The sequence below is a fragment of the Thermobia domestica genome, chromosome 5 (assembly GCF_964235325.1).
Source record: "Thermobia domestica chromosome 5, izTheDome1.hap1.1, whole genome shotgun sequence".
NCBI classification, from domain to species: domain Eukaryota; kingdom Metazoa; phylum Arthropoda; class Insecta; order Zygentoma; family Lepismatidae; genus Thermobia; species Thermobia domestica.
The window spans coordinates 190,070,441-190,088,764 of NC_137458.1; positions in this window are offsets into that span (position 1 = coordinate 190,070,441).

An 18,324-nucleotide genomic window follows, 5' to 3' on the forward strand; every position below is an offset into this window, starting at 1 on the left:
ACTCTAGCTTCTAGCGCAAAAGTTAAACTTACGTTTCTCTATATATCCGTCAAAGCGTACGTTTTTCAATATATTCGTCAAACCGTACTTCCACATTTCTGTTATACTGTAGCTGTGCAACGATTTAGCAATAATTTTCCGCATACAACCTTGAATACTAATTTATACAAATAATCAGTAGCGGACTTAGAAAAGTAATTTGGGAGGGGTTTATCTGATTGTTTAGTTTCCTAAAATGTCCTAATTTTATTTGGAAGGAGCTTGAAGTTTATGAGTATAAGCGTAACTAATATTTCGTTTCGTTTATATATTATCAATAATCTTCCGGATACAACCTTGAAGATCATTTTATACTGAGAATCAGTGGCGGATTTAGAAAAGTATTTTGGGAGTTTTTTCTTACTAATGTTTAGTTTTTCTAAACATTCGTAATTTTTATTTGACGGGAGCTTAAAGTTTATGAGTAAAGGCACGACTAATAGATATTTCGTTTGTTTTTGACATTCTGTAATTTTGGGGAACAGGCTTCAGTCCGAAAGACCGCCCCCCTAACCTTCGCAAAACCGTCACTGCTGGTAATTAGTAATAACGATTTAAAAACAATAAAGAAGAAAGTCGGCCAACTCGCACTATTTCTACTTCACAGATGGAATGAAGAAAAGCTTTGTCAGAATGGTCGAATGCTGAGTTGAATCCCGGACTTCCCGATAGAAGCGCAAAAGCTCCACTCAGTCATGTTTGTTGTGCAGTTGTATTTATCCTAACTTAAATATATTCTATAGTCTTTTTTTGTGGTGGTGGGGTGGGGAGAGTTCCATAATGATATGAAGGGTATGAGCCAAGAACATGGTAACTAACAAATTTTCAATTGCTGAGTTACGCAGCACCAGATAGACAGCAACGAATTCCGCTTAGTTTAATTATTCATGTATAGTCTTATGTGAAAAATCAGCTTTCCGACTTTCAAAATGGATTGTGCAGCAGAAAATCTCTAATTTCTTAAAGTGATAAAATTGTGGGTTACCATGTTCTTGCCTCACACCCATCATATGTTGAATCCCTCTTGTTAAAAATTCAGAAACCTTGAGGACTGAGTAAATCGTGATGGTGGTTATATAAAACTGTAGAATTTCAAGAATATACAAAACCAAAACCTCTAGATGTGCAACCTTTAAGTGTATCATATAAATCTAAGTATTTTTATTATGTTTTATTTTAATTTTATTTTGTTCCAAAAAGAGGGTATGGAATATTTTGAAAAATACTACATAGAATTTTGCTAGTTATTTGTGTATTTTTTATTTATTTACTTTTAGGGTTGGCTGGTTTACACCAGCTGTTTTATTCTTTTTTTAAATAAACAACTGGTTTAAACCAAAAAATAAATAAAAAGAACGAAAAATTCGAATCCTGTGAACTTCATGCTGACGTTTCCCAACATCAAACCATCTCCATTATTTTTATATCCTTTTCACCTTTTAATCAAGGTGTCCCATGTTCAATTCTCGGTCGAACCACAACCCTTCTTTCATACATAAACAAAGTAGCGGTTCAGATGTAACTTGATAACCTCGGTATTACGTAATAATGTTAAGCCTGAACATACGAAACAAAACCAAATTGTATATTTCTGAATGCCTGAATGCCTGTTGTTTTATAAAGAAGCCAAGGTTGTTTAAATATATTGATATAAATTGGCAAAATTTATCGATTGCCTACGTAGTCTCCAACATTAGCTTGGATTGGACTTTCAATGATATGTACGTACTAAATTTGTAATTTAAAACCTCAGTTTTAGTGTTCTGATTATGATACGTTGACCTTTAAACTTTACATGCAAAGTAATAACAGGATTTTTCCCTTATGGTTTTACATTTAGAGTAATGAGGGGATTTTCCTGATGGCTAGGTCGGGAGTTTCCCAATTTAAGAAATTTACTGACCGGACTTCTTTAAGCATATGTGACCTCTTCCAGCATAACCTCGTTGTTGCATAATAACATCAAGGCGAAACAAACTTATTTCTGTCAGACAAACACCGTGTGCGTGGGTTTTCTCGGGGTTCTCCCGTTTCCTCCCACTTACTTCATTCCACCATTTCATTCATTACTCATCATCACCGTCTCCTTTAGCCTAACCGGCATAACCGTGGGACGTAAAACTCAAAGATTTCTTTTCATTTCATTTTTATTTCTGTCAGTATGTAATATAAATACATAAAGCAAAATATCTAAACCCAAAAATCCTAGTTTAAACCAAAAAAGACTAGTTTCAACTCCCCCCAAAAAAAGGGTGTTTGGCATTTTCAAAAACAACCATGGTTCTTGCCAACCCTGCTTATTTTGTATGTAGGAGGTTAAAAAAATCTTATTATATACATTGGTTAATCCTTTGGAATTCATAATGTAAATATGTTGAGAAGTAAAACTGTGTGAAATATCTTTTCGAAATTCATGGTTTATTTTCGAGATTTTATATTATTATCGGCATCAACCATTAATTAAATGACTTTTTCTGTTATAGAGAAGCAAAACAAAATCTGGTTTATCAATTTAAAGCAGAATTTTGAAAAAAGCCCAAAATTTCCCAGGCAAAAAAGCGAAGCAGAAAAAACCGAGTTTTTTTTTCAAAAAAGCCGGGTTTTTTTCGAGCCCTTGCATCTCTACTGCCTCCCGCTTAGAGCTCCCCTGGAGAAGATAAAATAATACGTTTATAATACAATAACAAAATAGAATATTATCAGCAGTGCCCCCGGCCTAATAATTCCCCCCCCCCTGGAACATTGCTTCCGAAAGACACACTGGTGATGCTCCATTTCCAAAGCTACATATGTTTTATTTTAAATACTTCAGTATCGTCTCGAAACTTCGCACGAACATACTGCCTCGTTTCGGGACTATCTCAAAAGTTGCCGTATAAATATATCTTTTCCTTCTACGTATGTAATAATGAAAATATTTCGTTCCCGCAATACGAACAGAAAGTACTTTGCTAATACGAAGAAATGAAAATAGGAAAAAAATGCAAAACCGTTTAGTCGGGAATCGAACCCAGACTTACTACTTAGAAAGCCCACACATTACCTCTGAGCTATGATCGTATGTTGATTTATAATTGTTCTATTATGTTTAACATAGCTCATAACAAGGCAGATCAAGCCAATTCAACAACATGGCATCTTTGCATTCAAGATGGCGACTTCTCCAGTGATTTGTTTCTTCACTGAAACTGCTCTTCATCCTTAAGAGTAGAGCGAAACATGACTGTCCTACCGTGAGAACAACTTACAATTTTCATGGTCACAAACTTTTGAACCGCCATCTTAAACCGAAGATGACGAATTTTCCAACATGTTCGATTTTTCCCCTTTCTTAGGCTGTAACACTTGAACGCAATTTCGTGGTTCCACCATATCTACAAGTTGTGTAGAATTAAACACTCCCTTATAACATTCCTAGCACTATCTTACACCGAAAATGAGTATTTTTCAAGAATAAGGGCAGATTCGCAAACTACGCATCAGAATAAACATCTCCTCGGAATTTCAACGTCCTAGACACAGCCATTACAAATTTCACATTTTTTGGATTTGCGCCGCCAAACCAAAACGAATTTTAATTCTCTTTTTTCTATCATAAACAATGTTCCTATCTTCACTGTCTGACAAAATACGACGTTTCTATGATGTGCGGAACTACTCTAAAAACCAGCATTTCGAAACGACGAAAAATTTCGACACTTCATTTACATGGAAAATATCGCTTTTTCATGATATCCGAATTTACCCATTACTCCCATCACATGACGAAGAAGTATGCAAAATTTCGTGTTTGTATATTTTGCGAAAGTATGCAAACAATTAAGTGTGTTTCCGACTTTAGAGGTATATAATTCCCGAGATGCAGGCCCGCTACGTACCAGTACTATGTGGGCAGTAAGTACGAGGCCGAAAATGTAAGGAATTCAGTAGTGTAGGGGAATGACGTGAGCCTACTGCGCAGGAGATATGAGTTCGATTCCCCACAATTTTTTCTTACTTTTTCTTTCTCTCTCTCTCTCTCTCTCTCTCTCTCTCTCTCTCTATATATATATATATATATATATATATATATATATATATATATATATGTGTGTGTGTGTGTGTGTGTGTTTGTGTTTGTGTATTTTCTTAAAATTTATAATCTTATACTTTTTCAGTTGTGGTATAGATTTGAAACTTGGTATACGCATGTATCTAAAGGACTAGTATAAAAAGGGAAATTGTTTGCAATCATTTCCGGTTTGAAGCACACACTATTCTCGCGAGACAAAATGTACTTTTGTCTCGTCTGGATACTATATCTTGGAAATGATGCTCAATGTTTTTTCCAAAATGTTTTTTGGGGGTAAACTGCCTCCTTGGGGCTCTTAGAGTGCCTCCGCAGGAGACCAAATAATACGTGTATAAGAGAATAAAAAATATAATATTATCAGCAGTGCCTCTGGGAATACTAACTGTGATCTCCCATAACATTGTCTCTGAAAGAAACACTGGTGATGCCCCATCTCCAAAGCTACATATGTTTCTCTTTAAATAGTTGAGTATCGTCTCGAAGCTTCACACGAACATACAGCCTAGTTGCGAGACCCTCTCAACAGTTACCGTATAAATATATTTTATTCCTCTGTGTCTGTAATAACGAAAATATTTTGTTCACGCAATACCAACGGAAACTATTTTGCTAAACGAAGCAACGTGATAAAGAAAGAAAAATAGAACAAGGTTCGTCTGGGAATCGAACCCAGACCTCCTACTTGGAAAGCTGACGCTTTACCACAGAGCCAATTTACTGCATTGATTTCCGTTTGTTCTATTACCCTCAACATAACACATAACAGGCCAAATGAAGGCAATTGAAAAATGTGGCAATTTTGCATTCAAGATGGCGACTTCTCCAATGATTTGTTCCTTCGCTAAAAGTAAACTACGTCCTTAATAATATAGGAAAACCTAGTATACCTACCTTGAGCACAACTTACAATTTTCATGGTTAAAAAGTTTTCAGCCGCCATATTGTATCGAAGATGGCGACTTTTCCAACATGTCCGATTTTTCCCCTTAATTACGCTGCAATCTACACACTTGAACGCAACAATCAAAGATCGGCAAGAGTTTGCTTCAGCTTGCAAACTGTCCTATTGCCGTACTGAAGTGTCTCGCTTTTCAATAGTAAATATCTTACAAATTGTGACAATTTTTTTATTAGTCATTTTATTATTAAATATGTCAAAACTAACATTCAGCAGAAGTCTACTTCGTTTCTAAACAGATCTTTCGCCTTACTGAACGGCCTAACTTCTCCATTGTAAATATCTGAGAATTTACGACACTTCCATTCTTTTATTTCGTTCTTTAACATGTCGGCTACTAACGATCAGCAAGAGTCTACTTCAGCTTCCAAACACTCTTTTGGCCCTACTGAATTGACCCACATTTCTATTAAAATATCTGACAAATTACGACAATTCCGTTATTTCATTTTATTCTTATATACGTCAGTATCTAACAAACAATAAGAGTAATCTTCATCTTTCAATCTCCATCCTTTCACCTCCTTAGTTTACTAAGTTATTCATTGTAAGTATCTGACAATTTTTGATAATTTTGTTTTTTCATTTTATTATTAAGTATATATACAACTAGGGATCGTTAAGACTCTGCATCAACTTCTAAGCATGAACTCTTTGCGATATTGAATGGACTCAATTTTCGATTGTTAATATCCGACAAATTAATACAATTCTGATAATTCAACATGTCGACAGCTACGAGTCTACTTCAGCAACCAGACTCCTCTTTGGCCTATTAAATAAGTTAATATTTCAATTTTAAAAATTTCACCAATTACTACACTTCCATTATTTCATATTATTCAAAAATAGTTCAGTAATTAACGATCATTAATCACTATCACGATCTGCTTTATATACCAAAAATATCCCAAAAATACACTTTTCGCACTATTCAGTGCACTAAATTTTAAGTTTTAAATATCTGACATTTAACGTGTGTTCCATTCTCTGATTTTAGTCTTAAATAAGACAGTAACTAACCATCGCCTATATTCTGCTTAATCTACCAAACACTCCTTTCGTTCCGCTAAATGGATTCACTTTTCAAATGAAATGAGATACAATTTACGACAATTTCGTTCTTTGACTTTATTCTTAAATATGTCAGGAAATAACGAACATCAAGAGTCTGCTTTATTAACCAAAAACATAGCTTTCGTCCTACTCAATGAACTAACTTTTCAATTTTGGATATCTGACAATTTACGTCTTTCCGTATTCTCGTCTTATTCTTAAATCTTTCACTAATGCCAGGTCAGCAACAATCTGCAGAAACTTCCAAACCCTTCTTTCGCCCATTGAATTTAGTCACTATTAAATAGTGAATGACTGAGAATTAACGACAATTCCGTTCTTTTATTTTATTCTTCAATATATCTTCAACCAAGGATTTGCAAGAGTCTCCTTCAGATTCCAAACTCTCCTTTTGGGCTTACTGATGTACTCTCTGATCAATTGTTAATATCTGACAATTTTGGTCAATTCAGTTCTTTCATTCTATTCACAAATATACCAGTAACTAACACTGAGAAAAAGTCTGCTTGGTGTTCTAACACTGTGTTCGCCCTACTGAATGGTGTCACTTTTCATCTGTAAAAAGCCGACAATTCACGGCACTTCCGTTATTTCATTCTATTCCTAAGTATCTCAGTTAATCTTCCAACCACTCCTTTCGTTCTACTGAATGAATAAACTTTTCAATTGAAAATATCTGATTACGAGTTTTTCGCTATTAGATTTATTCATAAATAAGTTTTGAACTAACGGTGAACGAGAGTCTGTTTCTCTCTCCAAATACTCTTTTCGCCCTAGTAAATGGGATAAGTTTTAAATTGTAATCATAAGACAATTTACAGTTGTCGCGGATTCAATTTTATTCCTAAATATGTCAATAACTAACGATCAACAAGAGGTTGCTTCATATTCGAAACACTCCTTTCGTGTTACTGGATGGACTCATTTATTAATTCTATATATTCTACAAATTACGACAATTCCATAATTTCATTTCATTATCAAATTTCTCGGCAACCGATTAACAAGAGCTTCAGCTTCCAAACACTCTTCTCCCCCTAGTAAGGGACTTGCTTTTGAATACTAAATATCTGACAAATTACAACAACTCCCTTATTTCATTTTATTCCAAACACTCCTTTCGCTTTCGGGGCCGCGGTGGCTCAGTGGTAGAGCGTTCACCTCTGGTGCTTGGGGTCCGGGTTCGATCCCAGCCCCCGCCAAGTGAACTTTGTGGTGGACAAACACCGTGTGCGTGGGTTTTCTCGGGGTTCCCCCGTTTCCTCCCACTTTCTTCATTCCACCATTTCATTCATTTCTCATCTTCACCGTCTCCTTTAGCCTAACCGGCATAATCATGGGACGTAAAACTCAAAGATTTCATTTTTTTACTCCTTTCGCTTTATTGAATGGACTCCTATACCAGTTGTAAATATCCAACAATTTACCATAATTACGTTCTTTCTTGTTTCTATTCATGTAATTATCTAACGATCAGCGAGGGTCTGCTTAATGTTCGAAAACTACTTTCGCCCTGCTATATAGAATCACTTCAATTTTAAATATGTTACAATGAACAGTTCCGATTGTCAGTTTATTCTTAAATATGTCGATAAGTAACGATTAGGAAGCGATAGCTCGAACTGCGAAACACTTCCTTTTCCTTAGTGAATGGGCTCACTTTTCAATTCTACATTTTTTTATAACTTAAACAAATCCCGCTCCAAACACTTCTAACGCCTTTTTCAATGACCTTACTATTAAATTGTAAATATATAACTATTTACGGCAATTTCGTTCTTTGATTTTTTTCTGAAACACATCAGTAAGGAATAATCACTAAGAGTCTGCTTCATCTTCCAAATACTACATTCGTCCTACTGAATAGACTCACTTTTGAAGTATAATATATCTTACAATTAAACAGAACACCGTTCTATCAATTTATGCTTAATAGTATCAGTGTCTTCCGATGAGCAAGGGCCTACTGCAGCTCCCAAACACTCTCTTTGTTCTAGTGAAAGTCGTCAATGTTCAATTGTAAAAACCTCACAATACCGTTCTTCCATTTTACTCTTAAGTATGTCAGTAACTAACGATCAGCAAGAGTCTCCTACATCTTTGAAACACTCCCTTCACCATACTTAGTGTCCTCACTGTTCAACTGTAAAAATCTGACATTTTAATACAACTCCTTAACTTCATTCCATTTTTAAGTATCTCAGTAAGTAACGATCAGCAAGTCTTTTACTTTAGCTTCAAAACACTCCTTTGCTCCCTTTTGAATTGTAAGTATGTGACACTACGATAATTCCATTATTTCCTTTTATTTTTAATATAGTTAATAAATAACGACCTTAAGGGTTTGCTTTATATACCAAAACACGCTTTTCGCTTTAGTCAGTGTACTAAGTTTTCAATTTTAAATATATCAGATTTTACATTTGTTCCGTTGTCTCATTTTATACATAATTATGTCAGTAAGTTACGATCAACAAGAGTCCGCTACATCCTGCAAATACTCAATTCGGCATACTGAATTCACTTCCTTTCTAGTTGTAAATATCTGACAGTTTACGATTATTCTATTCTTTCCCTTTATTCTTAAATATGTCAGTAATTAACATACAGCAAGTTTCTTCTTCAAGTTCTAAGCAGTTCATTCGCCCTATTTAGTAGGTTCGCTTTACAATTGTAAATATGATACACACTATCACATTTGCGTTTTTTCAAGTTGATTCGTAAAAATGTCTTTAACCATTGAATACCAAGAGTCTACTTCAGCTTCCAAATACTCTTTTCTCCCTACTGAATCAACTAACTTTTCAATTGTTATTACCTGTCAGTTTATGACAGTTCAATTCTTGCATTTTATTCATAAATACGTCAGTAACTAACAATCACCTAGAGCATGCTTCGTCCTTTCAAAAACCACTTTCCGAACAACTGAGTGGACATTCTTTTCTGTTGTAAATATACAAATATTAAGACAATTCTGTTGTTTTATTTTGTTCGTAAATTAGTCAGAAACAAACGATCAACTTCAGCTTCGAAACACCACTTTCGCCATTCTGAGTGCCTCAATTTTTAATTTTAAATATACGACAAAATATAACTCCATTCTTTGATTTTATTCTGATATATCCCTTAAACTAACGATGTGCAAATGTCTGCATCATTTTCCAGGCAATCCTTTCGCCTTCTAAATTCAATTTTTAAATGTAATTATGTTACAATGTATCATTCAACGAGTACGTTATTTTATTTTAAATCTAAAATTTAAGTAACTAATGATCAACGAGCGTCTGCTTCATCTTCCAAGCACTCCTCTTGTCGTACATAATGTACTCACTTACAATTGGAAATATATGAGAAAGTACTACATATCCATTATTTCATTTCATACTTGAATATGAAAGCAACTACTGATTAGCAAGAGTTTACTTCAACTTCCCTTTTGCCGTACTGAATCTAGTCACCTTCAAATTGTAAATATCTGAGAATTGACGTCAATTCCATTATTGCATTAATCCTAAAATAGCACAGTAATGAATGATCACCAAGAGTCAGCTATGTATACAAAAACACCCCTTTCTCACTATTTAATGTACTTTGTTTTCTATAGAAAATATCTGGGAATTTACGACTGTTTCGTTCTTTGATTTTAGTCTTAAATATGTTAGTAACTAGCAATCAAGAAGAGTCTATTTACTACAGCTTCCAAACATTTCTTTCGCTCTCTATTTTGCAATCAATCTTCAATTTTAAATACCTTTCAAATCACAACAATTATACTTACTCATTTTATTCTTAAATAAGGCTGGATGAGTCTGCTTGAGTCTAACGATCTGCATGAGTCTGCTTCATATTCCATACACTCCTTTCGCGCTACTGTATCGACTTACTTCTCGGTTATATCTGATAATTTACGACAATTCTGTTCTTTCGTTTTATTCTTATATATGTATTCAAATAAGGATCACCAAGATTTTGCTTCAGCTTTCAAACAATCCTTTCGATCTACTGCATTGATTCACTTTTCAATTGTTAATATCTGGCAATTTACGACAGTTCCGTTCTTTCATTCTGTTCACTAATATATCAGTAACTAACGATCAGCATGGGCCTTGTCGACCTGCTGAATAGACTCAGATTCAACTGTAAATATCAGACATTTTTCGAGAATTTCGTTCTTTCATTTTAATCTTAAATATATCTTCAACTAGGGATAAGCAATAGTCTTCATAAGCATTTACGCACTTCTTTGGACCTCTTGCATTTGAATTATAAATATGTTATAATTTACGACAATTCCGTTCTTTGACTTCAATCTTATTATGTCGCCAACCAGCAAGAGTTAAATTCACATTCCAAAAAACTCTTCCGCCAAAGTGAATAGATTCGCTTTTCAATTGTAGATATTTGACACTTTACATTTCCATTCTTACATTTCATTCTTAAATATATCGAGAAGTACGGATCATCAAGAGTCTGCTACATCTTCTACAAACTCCCTACGCTTATTGAAAAACCTCACTTTCCAATTGTTAACATCTGAGAATTAATGACAATTTCGTTCTTGCACTTTCTTCTTAAATATATCAGTAGGGAACGGTCTGTAAAAGGCTGCTTGTGCTTCCACACTCCTTTCACCCTGCTGGGTGGACTCACTATACAATTGTAAAATAAAATTATAATCTATCTATTTAAATGCTACAATAGCAATTAAAAGCGTCCGAGATCCAACCTATAACTTTGGCTTACGTATGTTTTATTTATGGTTATGTGTAATCTAAGGTTTAACAGAGATAAACATTTTAAGTATTTGTACTTTAAATAGTCTTCATTAGTTAACTATATCTTTTTCATAAAGTTTATGATATAAAATTATTGTTCAAAGGAATTGTATATATTTTAATAAGCTTTCTCTAAAATCAATGAACGTGAAATGTGCTTCCATTTTCCAAGTTCTTTTAAAATATATGTTGTGTACGTTTATATGTTTGTGGTCAAAGTTTTCCATAACGAGATCTAGGAAACTACAGGCTGTAAGAAGATGACGTTTTAAGTGATAGATTGGAAATTTTGCGTAGATTGTCTATTTTTAATTGCTTATTTAAAAAAAACATGGCAATGATAACTTTATTACATTTTTTTGCTTACACTGAAAGATTGAAATTAAAAAATAAGGAAAAGTAATCATACGCGCTATACATTCCAACATAACACAGTTGTATATAGAGATTGCATAGGATTTAGGTGTACGATAAACTTTTCTCCATTCTAAGCAGTAAGATGAATACACTTTTTGTGTGTTTTGCCCAATGAACACCATATATAACTGCCATTATAATTAATTGGCCTGTAATGTGTTTGCTTGTTGCATACTGGATGCAGGAAAAAAGAAAACACTGGTTAAGCATGAATTGGAAACTCCTACCGGAAGTAGGATCAAATCTTGCAAAAGGTGCGAGATATTGAGAAAAATAATCTATAAAATCTCCTGTTTATGATACGCATTGCCGATTATTTTCCCAAGAATTCTTTGATTTGTGTCATTAAAGGGACATGTACAGATGTGAGAAATGAGGATATTTATGCTCGTATGCGAATGATGCGCTGTCTAGAGAGCGCAATTTCAGCTAGTTGATTTGTAATTTACAACAACTCCGTTCTTTCATTATTAAATATGTCAGTAACTAACGATTAGGAAGAGTATGTTAGATCTTTGAAACACTTCTTTTACCTTACTAAATAGCCTCACTTCTCAATTGTAAATATCTGACAATTTACGACAACTCCGTTGTTTCATTTTAAACTTAAATCTCTCAGTAACAAACGATCAAGAAGAGCCTATTTCACCTTCCAAATTCTCCCTTCATCCTACTCTTTGGAATCTCTTTTCAATTTAAAATATCTGAAGTTTCGGACAATTTCTTTCTTTCATTTTATACTTAAATATGTCAGTAACTTACGATCAACAAGAGCCTGCTTCACATTCGATATACTCCGTTCGCCTTACCGAATGGACTCACTTACCAACTGTAAATATCCGACAAATTACGACGTTTCCAATTTTTCAATTCATTCTCAAATATCTCGGCAACTACTGATTAGGAAGAGTATACTTCAGCATCCAAATACTTTTTCTCCCTACTGAAGAGACTTGCTGTTCAATAGTAAACTTCTGACAAATTAAGACAATTCCGGAATTTCATTTTCTTCTTAAATATGTCAGAAACTAACGACCAATAAGATTCTCCCTCATCTTCCGAACACTCCATTCGCTTTATGGAGTGGACACCCTTACCAATTATAATATCTGACAATTTACCATAATTACATTCTTTTTTCCCTACATATGGAATTATCGAACAATCAGCGAGAGTTTGCTGAATGTTCATAAGACTCCTTTCGCCCTGATAAATAGACTCACTTTTCATTTGTAAATATCTGACAAAGAATGCGTTCTTTTAATTTATTTTTAATTATGTCGGTAAATAACGATCAGCAAGAGGTTAATCCAACGTCGAAACACTCCTTTCTCCTTATTGAATGGACACTTTTAAATTCCAATTTTTTTTATAGTTTGCTAAAATCCCGTTCTTTCATTTCTTTCTTAAATGTGTCCGACCCCACCGATCAGCAAGAGTTTACTCCAATTTCTAAATACTCCATTTACCCTACTGAATAGACACGCCCTTCTATTATTATTGAGAATTTACTACAATTCCATTATTTTATATTATTCTAAAGTAGTTCAGTAAGTAACGATCATCAAGAGTTTGCTTTATATACAAAAAACTCACCTTTCGCCTTACTCAAATTTCGCCTCTTCAATTGTAAAGATCTGATAATTTTACTGTGTTCCATTCTCTAATTTTAATTTTAAATATGTCAGTAACTAATCATCAGCAAGTGGCCGTTTCATGTTCCAAACACTCTTTTCCTTTTACTGTTTTCTATCACTTTTCAGTTCAAATATCTTACGATGAATTTTCCGTTCCTTATTTTATTCTAATACTTGTCGACAACTAACAATTAGCAAAACTCTGCTTCTGCTTACAAACATTTTTTCACCCTACTGAACACCCCATCTTTCAAATTGTTAATATTTGACAATATACAACAATTGCATTCCTTACTTTTATTGTATAATATAACTGTAACTAGCGATTTAGAAAAGTCTGCTTCAAGTTCCAAACACTACTTTTCGTATGGTAAAAAGGCACTCTTTTCAAACGTAAATATCAGACAAATTACGACAATCCAGTTATATCATTTTAAACTTAAATATGTTAGTAACTAACGATCAGGAAGTGTCTACTTCAGATTGCGAACACTACCCTCGCCTTAGCGAATTTTACCATATTTCATTTCAAAATATCTGATAATTTACGCCAATTTCGTTCTTACATTTTATTCTTAAATATCGCAGTAGTTAACCATCAGCAAGAATTGACTACTTTTTTCAAACAATAACTTCGAGTCACTGATCAATTGTAAGAATTCGACAATTTACAACAAATCCGTTCATTCTTTTTATTGTTAAATAAATCAGTAGATATATTATCTGCAAAGGTTTCTTTCATCTTCCAAACACTCCTTTCGCCCTATTGAAAAGAATCACTTTTCAATTGCAACTGTCTGACTATTTACTACGATTCCGTTCTTTAATTATATTCTTAAATACATCTGTAAGTAATGTTCAGGTAGCGTCTGCTTTATCTTGCAAACACTCGTTTCGCTCTGATAAACATTGCTTGGCCATACTAAATAGAAACGGTTTTCATTTGTAAATATCGGACAATCTACGAAAATTCCAAGATTTCATTTAATCTAAACTATTTCAGCGACTATCATGAACGGCCTGCTTTAATAGCAAAACACAGCTTTCGCCCTGGTCAATGGACTAACCTTTCAATTTTAAATATTTTACAACTTACCTCTGTTCCATTCTTTCATATTATTCTCAAATATGTCAGTAACCAAACGATCAGCAAGAGTCAGTTTTATCTTCCAATCAGTCCTTTTGTTCTACAGAAGGGATCCACTTTTCAATGAAAATCTCTGATTACTATTCCGTTCTTTCATTTATTCAAGTACCTATCACCAAGAGTCTGCTTCACCTTCCAAACCCTAATTTCGTCGTGCTGAGTGGGATCACTTTTCAGTTGTAAAAATATGGCAATTTACGGTTATGTTCACTCATTTTATTGCTAAATAAATCACTAACTAACGATCAACTAGAGCGTCCTTCATATTCTAAATACTCCCTTTGCCTTACTGAATGGACTCCCTTACCAATTGTGTGTCCGACAAATTACGACGATAATAATATTAAATTTCATTATCAAATATCTCGGCATTACCAATTAGCAAGACTTTACTTCAATTCAAACATTCCTTTCGCCCTACTGAAGAGACTTGCTTTTGAAGAGTAAATATCTTAAAAATTACCACTCCGTAACTTCCTTTTGTTCTTAAATACGTCAGTAAATAATAACCACCAAGAGTCTGCTTCATCTTCCAGATATTTCTTTCGCACTACTGAATGAACTCAGTTTTCAAGTGTAAATATCTGACAATTGAGCTAACTCCGTTCTATCATTTTTTCTTAATAATATCAGTAACTTACGATCTGCAAGAGCATTCTTCAGGTTCCAACCACTCCCTGAGCTCAACTGAATGACATCAATGTCAATTGTAAACATCTGATAATTTTTGGCAATTCCGTTATTCCATTTTATTTTTAAATATATCAGTAACTACCGTCAGCAAGAGTCTGCTTAAGCTTGCAAACACTCTTTTCATCCTGGTGCATAAACGGGATTTCAATTCTAAATATCTGACAATTTAGGACAATTCCATTATTTCATTGTAATCACAAATATATCTTTAAGTATCCATCAACAAGACTCCTTTCGCCCTGCTAAATTAAGTCACTGTTCATCTGCAAATATCACAATTTACGACAATTCCGTTTTTTCATTTTATTCTAAAATATGTCGACAACTAGCGAATATCAAGAGTTAACTTCAGCTTTCAATCACGCCTTTTTCCCTACCGAATAGACTCAAATTTCAATTGTAAATATATTAATAATTACGACAAAACCATTATTTCATTTTATTCTTATAATTATCAGTAGCTATCGATAAAAAAAAAAAGAGACCACTTCATTTTGAAAACACCCCTTTGGCCTTACAGAATGGACTCTCTTACCGTTTGTAAATATGTGACAATAGCGACAATGCCGTTCTTTCATTTTATTCTTAAATACATCAGAAACTTACGACCAGCAAGACTCTGCTTAAGCATCTAACACTCCTTTTGCTGTGCTGAGGTGAGTAGCAACTAACAATCACCAAGAGTCTTCATTGTGAACTAGACTCACCCTTACCAGTACTATATGGACTGTAAAGAAACCGTCCTGCGGTCGTTGATGCAACTCCAATTCCAGGATGCTTCTTTACAAAATAAAGAGATAAAAAAAGAAAGAAAATAAAATGTAAAATAAGTTTGAGAATAACTGGAAAAATTGTTAATGAAAAGACTGTTGAACGAGTCATCTAGTTGTTCTGTAAATAAGTGTTAAAAGTATTTAAAAAGAATTGAAAGTGAAGAGTGCAAATGTATGAGACGATTCAGTAGTTCGAGTGAGTCGCTGTTGGCACGGCTCCCTCCCCTCCGAGCCTTCCTCCCCGATACGCAAGGTGTTTGCCTTGTCTTAATGTTTTGTGGGTGACGTGGAGAAGAAGCTCCGCTCTCTATGTTCCTATTGGAGTGGTCGCGTCCAGCTATATCTGATTCGTAGCGTATGACTATAGTGGAGCATGTGATTATCGAGCAAAAACGTTTGAATGCCAAAATTTAAATCACTGTTTTTCCTTCTTTTGATTATATAATTGATTGATTTGATACTGAAGGCATGAATTTAGCAACTTCTTGTTCAACAAATGAACTAAGCAAGGTTCTAAGATGTTATGAAACAAGGGGGCACGTTCTCCTTGAAAGCGAAATAACTGGCTATACTAGTCAAGTTATTGCTGATGGGCTTTTTAATTTATAGCCGATATTTTTGTATATGAAACTTTTGTTCCCTTTTATAGAAAGGGAAGTGAATCAGTGATCGCATGCTTATTTCGTATAAGCTTAGTACAGCAGGCATCAAAGTGCCATTTAATATATGTAGTTGGCCTATTAAAGCTATGTGTTGCAGGTGTTTCTTTTGAAGGTATCATATGAAAAGGGAGTGCAGTGGTAGCATGCAAGAACCTGTTTTGTTCAGAGTCATAATCATAAGATTTATTCATGATAATTAGATTTGAACGCAAAGAGGCAGTGATAATTTGGCTGCTATCTTATGACTAGTTTTTTCCCCGTTTTTCTTTCTTTCTTTTTTTTAATCAATAATGGTTTGGTGGCAGCGTTCCTGGTTTAATAAGGAAAGGAAAGGGAGTCTAAATCTCTAGCCAAGTTATTTTTGGATACTATTAGACTTTTGAATAAACTCGGTAATTTCCTTCCAAAGAAATTCTTCTTCACCTTGTTGTTTGATGGTGGCATGTCAGTGCGGAAGGAAAGGGTATGCCTTACAAAAGGCGTGTGCTATATACCTTTGAAATCTTGTTTAGAGACCAAGTGGACTATTGTAGATAACGTTAATTTTAATTATCTAAAAGTTCGCAGCGTAGCTCAGTGAATGCATGCTTTGTGCTTCTTTGAAAGGCAATTCTGGTTATTATAACCTGTATTAAAAGACGTTGGTTCTTTATGAATTTGTGGTTTCTTTTGGTCAACTAAATTGTAAAAATTTTTTAGCTAATCTTTCATGGGCTCTTGATCTACTTCTGCAGTTCCCCTCTCAAAATTACAGTTTGATAATATTGAAATATAAGGCATTCAAACTGAATTGTCTCGATTGGCGTGAGTGTTGAGCGAAGTCAGACAGCAATCCAAAGAGGTTGTGAAGCAGTAAGGAGGAGGTAAAAGAGTGGTGTTTAAATGATCTTTGAATAGGTGAGTGAACAATTTTTGTTCAAGTTAATAGTGAGTGTTGCGTCAAGTTTTGTGTGTGTGAAAGGTTGTTGGATAGGATCGTTGTTCTGCTCCGCTTTGCCTCCGAAGGTCTTTGTTTCCCAATTTACATAATTTGTTGACTTGATTTCCTCCCACATCATCATTCTATAGATATTTTTTTTTTAATTTTTGCTTTGGAAGTCCTTTGGCTGACGATCCGCATTATTCCTTCAAGATTATTTTTGTTATTTATAAAAATGTCGGAATTCATTTTTCCTCCCACATTACCATTTCCATTTATCTTTTTTGATAATCCGATTGGACATTTGGTTGAAAGAATTTGACGACACGAATCCAATATTCCTCTTCAACTTATTCCTTATATATATTTTTTTTATGTATAGGATTTATAGTACTAAGGGAAATTATTTCAACCGATTCGACCTCGACTGCTTTAATTGAATCATACATTGGTAATCTATTTTTTGGATTCAGTGTATGTAATGGAAATTGATTAAACTATTGAAATATTGTGAGTTAATGCGCATTGAGTTGTTGATAATTACTGTATATAGGGTGTCCGAAAAAAAATATACCGATTATGGTCTGGATTGAGAATTATTCGATTGAAGAAGTATTTTGATAGTAAATATTTCAGAATTAGACGTGATATGTTATTAGCATTTGAAATGTGTTTTCTAATAAATTAATTTTGAATAAATTATTTCGATATTGAAGAACTTTGGGGTTGTATTTAAAAATTGAATCAGAGCACAGACTTGAGAAATTTTGAAATTTAATTAGATTGGAGTTTAATTGAAATGCAAAGAAAGTATTCATTAAAAATATTTCAAATATTTTTGACAATTTAGAATTCGACTCAATGAATATAGTCTTGATAATAAAATTTTTGGATAAAAAGGGATTTTCGTGATTAGGAATTAATTCCGAAATTTGAATATTAAAAGAGAATAGGATCGTTTTTTTCTTATAAATAGTAATTTCGTTTATTCTAATATTTTAATTAATATATATATAATTACACTCCGAGTTCAGCTTTTATTAATTTATTAATTGCGGATATACTCAACATTAGTTATTGGTTGTTTTTGATTTGCAAAGTGTATATGCGTCATTCTAACGTATTGGTGCATATACACTACTCTGAATTTGTTAC